This window comes from Malus sylvestris, chromosome 7 (assembly GCF_916048215.2).
Source record: "Malus sylvestris chromosome 7, drMalSylv7.2, whole genome shotgun sequence".
Classification (NCBI taxonomy): domain Eukaryota; kingdom Viridiplantae; phylum Streptophyta; class Magnoliopsida; order Rosales; family Rosaceae; genus Malus; species Malus sylvestris.
In genome coordinates, this window is record NC_062266.1 from 28,934,315 (window position 1) to 28,941,347 (window position 7,033).

A 7,033-nucleotide genomic window follows, 5' to 3' on the forward strand; every position below is an offset into this window, starting at 1 on the left:
AAAAACTGATTGAGGTCTCATATTACAATAAATTTGTTAGATGAGATATGACATTGTAAGTTTTAAAACATGTCATATAAGATTATGATTTGATTTATAATTAAGATAATTTTTTGTAATTTATCACATTAATTTATAGTTTGAAATGAACCCCGTAGACATTAATTTAATTGATACCTTCCACATAAATATTTTTATATTTCGAAATGGACCCAGTAGACATTAATTTTATTGTGTTTGACAAGTTGGTTAACAAGTTGACGGCATTGGACTGTTAGGTAATTAGGTGTAAGATTATAATTTAATTAGGGAATTGTCGTTAACGTTCTAAAATCTTATTTTACACTCCTTACAAGTGTATTTTTCTTTTTAATTATATAAAGTTTGAGTGTAAAATAAGATTTTTGAAATGTCAATAACAATTTCCTTTAATTAATGATAATTAAGTTTACATGCCCAAAATGATAGATTACGATCCTAGAATTAAGAGAATTAATTAATTCTATTCGTTCATCGTACATAATACAGGAAAAAATTATTTTAAAATTTTATTTTAAATTAAATATAAATAATATTTAACAAAAACTGATCGTACGATATACAATAAACGAATATAATTAATTGATGTTGTAGATCTCAACAAAGAAGAATCGGGAAGGATTTTCATCCCAAAAAGAGGAGACGGTCGTTGTAATCTCAGTCATGATCTTGAATACGTTCCCATGCGTATGATGTGACACCTAAAAGCAGCATCATGTATTCCATGGCCATTAAGATAAGAAATAGAAGAAAAATGGAATATGACTTTCTTTTTCTACTTCTCCTGTCCATGTACTTATGACATTTTCTTGCACTATCTGTTTTTTAGTTATGAATCGAAGCGAAGCAAGATTAAATAGTTTAAATTGTCAGAGAACTAAACGAATTATGGGCCCGTTTGTTTGGCTTCGCTAAACATCCTTGGACTAGACTGGACTGTAATCCGGTGTTTGTTTCACACGGGGACAACGTTTAATGAGACTCGCTCCGACTGAGTCCGACTAACAGCTTCGCTAGAGGGTCTTAGCGAGACCCCCGAAATTGGGCGGACTGCTAAGACCACACTACTACGCTTCACTCCTACCTGTTTCGTCCTCCCATCTGCCTCTTCCTCGCGTTCCACAACCCATTTCCAACCCAGATCTTGCAAAATCTGCCTCTTCCGCTTCATCCTCCCATCTGCCTCTTCCTTGCTTCTGCCTCTTCCTCTGCAACACCCTTTAATCACCGCTCATATATGAAACAAAGCTCCACCTACTGCCCAAACCTCAAAATCCAACCACAAAAATTTTATAAAAAAAAAGGCGAAAAAATAACTACAAAGTCCAACCCAAAATTCAAAATCCACCCATTGCCAGAAAATTATGAGATGACTTTGTAGGCGGAGAAGGCAACACATGTATCAGAGGAAGGAGAGAGATCCGAAATTTTTTGGCAAAAAAAGGATAAAGAAGGTGGAAATTCTTAACAGTGGCAAGAGGGTGAAGAGGATGAGCTTGTTTTGAAGGATTTGCGATGAACTTTACACATGCGTTTCGCAGAAAAAGATGGAGGAAAGAAGAAATGGGGCTGAGCCAGAGGTAGAAGAAAAAAGAAGATGGTTCTGGAGGGGCGTCTGTTTGGAGTAAAGTAAAAGAGGAATAAATATGCATTAAAAAACATAAAATATTATTATATAAACATTAAATAATATAAAATATTACTATTTATGCATTAATTAATATAATATTATAGTTTATTAATTGTTCTGCTTTTTAGTCCGACACTGCACCAAACGCTTCACTAAGTTAGTCCAGCTTAGTCTAGTCTAAGCCAATCCAGCTTAGTCCCTGAAGCTAATCCAGTCCGAGATAGTCCGGTTCAACAAACACACCCTATATTCATTAACTTTGTAATGTTTTGGTGTCATTCAAATTTTAAATCTTCTTTTATTGTGGTTTATCATTCTATATGATTGATCCTGCATGTTCTTAGTTGTGATTTAATTACTATCTTTTATTATAAAAATCCTTTGCCTTTTTTGTGTGCTCTAAATATATATTTGCAAGATTCAAATGATTTATTATTCGGAACCCGAATCGACATGAACAGAACTAACCGTACGGTTTTAAAAATATATTTAGGCGGAACGACACCTAATCGAACCGTTGATATTTCCCGATCTGATTTGAGGGTGGAACCGGACTAAACAGAACCGTGCCCACCTTTAGAGGTAGTCTGGTACATGGTTTGGTAGTACACTAAGTCTCATAATACAATTGATTGAAAACTTAATAAAAAAATTCAATCAATTATATTATGACACTTGATCCTGGTACACTGAAAAAAATTCTTGATGAGTGTGTGTAACGAATATATGCTCGTACTAGCATTTTGTCATCACGTGTCACTGAATTTTTGTTGTGTAAGAGCAACTCCGCCCTTGGAGCCCTCCCCCCAGACAATCCACTATTCAATCCACCCTATAAACAGTAACTGCCATAATGAACAGTAACTGCATTTTGCATCTCCATCGTTGCACTTGAATAGCCCTGGCAATAGGTAATAAAATATTATTAATTTTTTTTTTTACAAAATAATACTAAATAAATTTATTTGTAATTTCGGATAAGATATTTTAAATCGTTCTCGTTGCGTCACGTGTCATTTACCCAAAGCGACGATTATTGGTCATAGATTTCGATAAGATTTTTATCCAATGTCATCGTGCCACGTGTCGTTATCTTTTCAGAATCTTTGAGGATAGATTTCGATTAAATTTTAAATCGTTCTCGTTGCGTCACGTATCATTATCCGAAAAGATAATTATTGGTGATGGATTTCGATAAGATTTTTATCCAATGCCGTCGTGCCACGTGTCGTTATCTTTTCAGACTATTTTATGATAGATTTCGATCAGATTTTTAACGAATGACGGCATGCCACGTGACACTATCTACAACCTAATCATTTCAGAATCCTCCATATAATCCATCATCCATCCTTTTAAATCTCACACCAATTTTCTCAATATCTCTATCATTATTCATAGTTTCTGCTTCATTCTTTACCAAATCAAAATTTGTATCATTATTCAGAATCCTCCATACAATGTCTTCTTCTTCAAGCATGATGTGGCAAATCGATCAAGAAGAGGAAGAATTGTTTAACCAATCTGAAGGAATGTTCAATCTCCATATAGCCCAAAATGAGAAGGAAGAGGATGAGAAGCGGAGAAGGAGAGATGACGAAGCAAGAATGGCCAGAGACTCACATTCCCGTCGAGTTATCCAAGCTGTGGCTCAGATATGCAGGCCCACCCGTTCCAGAAACCTTGATAGAAGCAGGCAACAACGAGGTGTGGAGTTGTGCTTGAATTAGCTACACAATGGGGGAGAAGAAATAATTATAATCAAAGTAGGTACCAAATAAATAATACAAACAAATAATTATAATTAAAGTAGGTAACAAATAAATAATACAAACAAATAATTATAATTAGAGTAGGTAACAAATAAATAATACAAACAAATAATTACAATGTAAATTTGGGTATAGTACAAACAAATAAATAATACATTATTACATGATCCGTGTAATTTTCCCCACTTTAAAGATTACTACTAGCTTGTGCCAAGGCGTCTCTCCAAATGGTAAATGATTGGCTAAGTAATTTCCAACGACTAGACATCGATTTTTTGGTTCTACTCCCATCCATTTTCTCAAGATAATTGGTATGAATAAGACTCCACATTTCTCGCAACTGCATCTTATTACCCGTACGCGAACTATGAGTAACTTCAACCCAGCTAGTACACAATGCAACATCTTCAAGAGACGTCCAATTTGTACCTGCATTAGTAGTCATTATGTTGAAAAAAATTGGATTGAAACTTTGAGAGAAAGATAGGAATGTGATTGAAAATAGTTGAGAACATATGAAATTGTGGTGTAAGGTAGATGATAATGAGAAGGTATTTATAGAAAAGTAGAAACATTTTTTTTTAAATTTTCAGATATTTTTTTCCGATTTTTTACAATTTTAAATTATTTTTATTCAAATAATTAATCTCTGCCGTTGGATTTTAAAAAATTGAATTCCAACACTCCAGATTGTGCCACGTGTCACAACGGTAACTTTTCTTAATTTTAAAACTATTTTTTTAAATTTATAAAGCAGATTAACATCAACCGTTGATCTCAGATCGAACGGTTGATATTAAATCATCTTTTTTTTTATTATCGTTGGAAATCGGACGGGTCGTATTAAAGAGCCGTTGGGATCGAATGGACCGTGGAAAGCCACGTGGCTTCCCAACGGTCACTGCGCGCGGGTCATTCAATCTGAAAACGTGTCGGCTGACACGCCCCCATGCGCGCGTGAGGGGCACGCGCCTGACACAAAAAAAAAAAAAAAAAAAGGACCGACGCCAGGCATGGCGTCAGCCTGACGTCACACCCCTCGGGCTGAAGGGCTGGCAATCCCTCACGGGCCTGGCCCTCGGGCTGCCCAACACTGGAGCCGAACCCACCGGCCCTCGGGCCCTTTCCTCTCGCCTGTCCCCCGAGCAAGGTCCAACGGTGGACTTGCTCTAACTAGAGTAAATCCACACGTTAACGAGAGAGAGACCAATTGTAAGAATAGAATCTTGTATGACTTCACAAACTTGAACACGGAGATATTTATCTGATTCTCAACATTCATCAGCTTAATTGTCTTAAGCTTATAATTAACGTATCACAGTTTCTTAACAGTTAAACTGCATAGCAGCAACTATCATTTAGCTTCTGATTTTCGGTCTCTCTTGACGAATTTCTACACCGATAAACGCATTTTGTATGTGAATGCAGATCCCTGGTGGCATCCTGCATTTTCATTCTATGCTTTGGTTATTCTTCTGAGCATGCGAGTCCAATCTCCCGGATTGGAAGTATCACAAATGGATTCATTTCACTCGTGTTCGCGTAGTCCATGTTTTTATCTGCCGCCTCAGTTTCGCCAATGATGAGTTGAATATCAGAGTGCGCAACGAACGAGATTAACAAAATAATAGGAATGTTATTTGTTGAACAAAAAAAAATACATGACATATAAAAAATAAGGTCCATACAGATTGGGTCAAACTACAAGGCAAAACAAGATGTAATCCAGCCCAACAAAAATGAGGATGGGCTTTACATACATCCATAAATAAATAAAATATGCATTTCCCTACAAAAGAGGGAAGAAACATACAAAATCAGCGGCTCCCCATTTTCTGCAACAAAAAGAAAAGTGGAGTCAGTTTAAGAGAAAGTGGCGAAAAGAAAGGCCTCTATCCTCCCCCACGTAAGAACTCTGGAAACCTCCTAAGATGCCTATAAATAGGTATCAACCACAGCAAGGAGGGGACGAACAAAAAAAGAGGGAGACGCTGCAAAAATTGAAGCACACGGGGGACGGAAACAAGAGAGGAGACGCTGCAGAAATTGTGAAGCACAGAGAAGACAACAGAGAGACAAAGCAAGAGAACAAAGGTACAACAAAGGAAAAGAAAGAAGAAGAAGAAATCAAACGCTACACAGCATTTGAAGGTATAAAGCCATCTCATTTAATTTTTTTTTTGGGTTGTTTCCTTCTTCTGCTTTGTAGGAAGAAAAGAGGCACTTTGCTTCTTCAACTTTTCCCACTCCCTAGCATTCTCGAGTTGCAGTCCAACAAAGCCAACGAAATCACCACTTCCGCTCCCTGCCGCTGCAGTTTAATCCCATGAATTTCTTCGGGGTCTAAACCATCCCGTGAAGTTCCGATCAAATCCAAGAGCTCCGCTCCGTGCTGCTGCAGTTTAATCCCATGAATTTCTTCGGGGTCTAAACCACCCCGTGAAGTTCCAATCAAACCTGAAAGTGAAGGAAAAATAGAGATTGTAAAGTCTGCAAAAAGAAAGCTACGGCAGGGAATAAAAAAAGGAAGTTGTCTCCAAAGTTGCTGGGAAATTTGACACAAACACAAAGAAAAGATGAGATGGAAATGGATTGATGGAAGCTCCAAATCAAAAGTAAAGGAAATAAGTAAGTTTTCATCAAGAAAAGTTTTGTGCAGTACTCGAGATGACGATACTATAGCACTCTCTGCTTCTGGAAAAAATCGAAGAGGTCTCCTGCTTGAGAAATGTGAAGAAAAACAGCAAGATGGGCGACTGCTTTTATTCCAATTTCATGTCTGTTTCTCTGCACAAGGAAGGAAAAGTGTATACAATGAGTTTAAAAACTCTAAAGGAAGAAAAGTGTTCCACATACCTTTATAAAGCTAAGTATGACTTGTTTTTTTTTTTCCTGATGCCACGGAAGGCCTGCACCTCACGTGAAGAAGAACAGAGAGGTTGAAAATTGGAAGTTGTTGGATTTGGAAATCAAGACTGCACCCCACGTGGAAAATTGCCTAGTGACTGCCCCATCTAAATTATGGGTTTTATTTGGATTTGAGGAATGGAGACAACTGACAAAGTCACAGAACAAAGAAAATGAGCAACCATCTCATCAACATTAGATAAAAAAAGAGAAGGTGAAAAAGTCTACCCCCTCACGTGGAGAGGAAGAGAAGTTGTAGAACTTTCAAGTCTTATTGGAACTTGGAAGCTTTAAAGGCATAAAAAAAAAGGAGTAAGGTTTGCTGTCAGAAGACTTGGATTTAAGTGAATTTAAAATCCCATGTTAAATGGGGTTGAAATTTCAAAAGGAAAAATATATAAAAAAAAGGAAGTTCTCTAAATAGGATTGATTTGTGTATCTCACGTGGGAAAAGTTTCAGCCACTTTTTCCTCAAAGCTACTTAAGGAAAAGACAAAGATAAAACCCCTATTTCACCAAGTCCTATTTCAAATAGGATGGAGTTGCTACAAAACCATGAGGAAAAGTCAAGCAAAGATAAAGTCCCATTTCACAAAGATCTATTGAATATTACCAAAGGTCATGTATGGGTTTCAAACAAGTCTGAATACCCGATTGACTTCTCATTTTTTCCAAGTCTGAACAC

The 7,033-nt window shown here is 36.8% G+C and overlaps 1 long non-coding RNA gene across 1 annotated transcript; it reads right to left on the reverse strand.

Annotated features, from left to right (window-relative positions):
• Window positions 1-5,499: 5,499 nt before the first annotated feature.
• Window positions 5,500-7,033, reverse strand: LOC126628070 (uncharacterized). Its single transcript, XR_007625244.1, has 2 exons — window positions 6,104-7,033; window positions 5,500-5,898 (listed from the first exon to the last, which is right to left on the reverse strand). It is a non-coding gene; the product is annotated as an uncharacterized LOC126628070 (long non-coding RNA).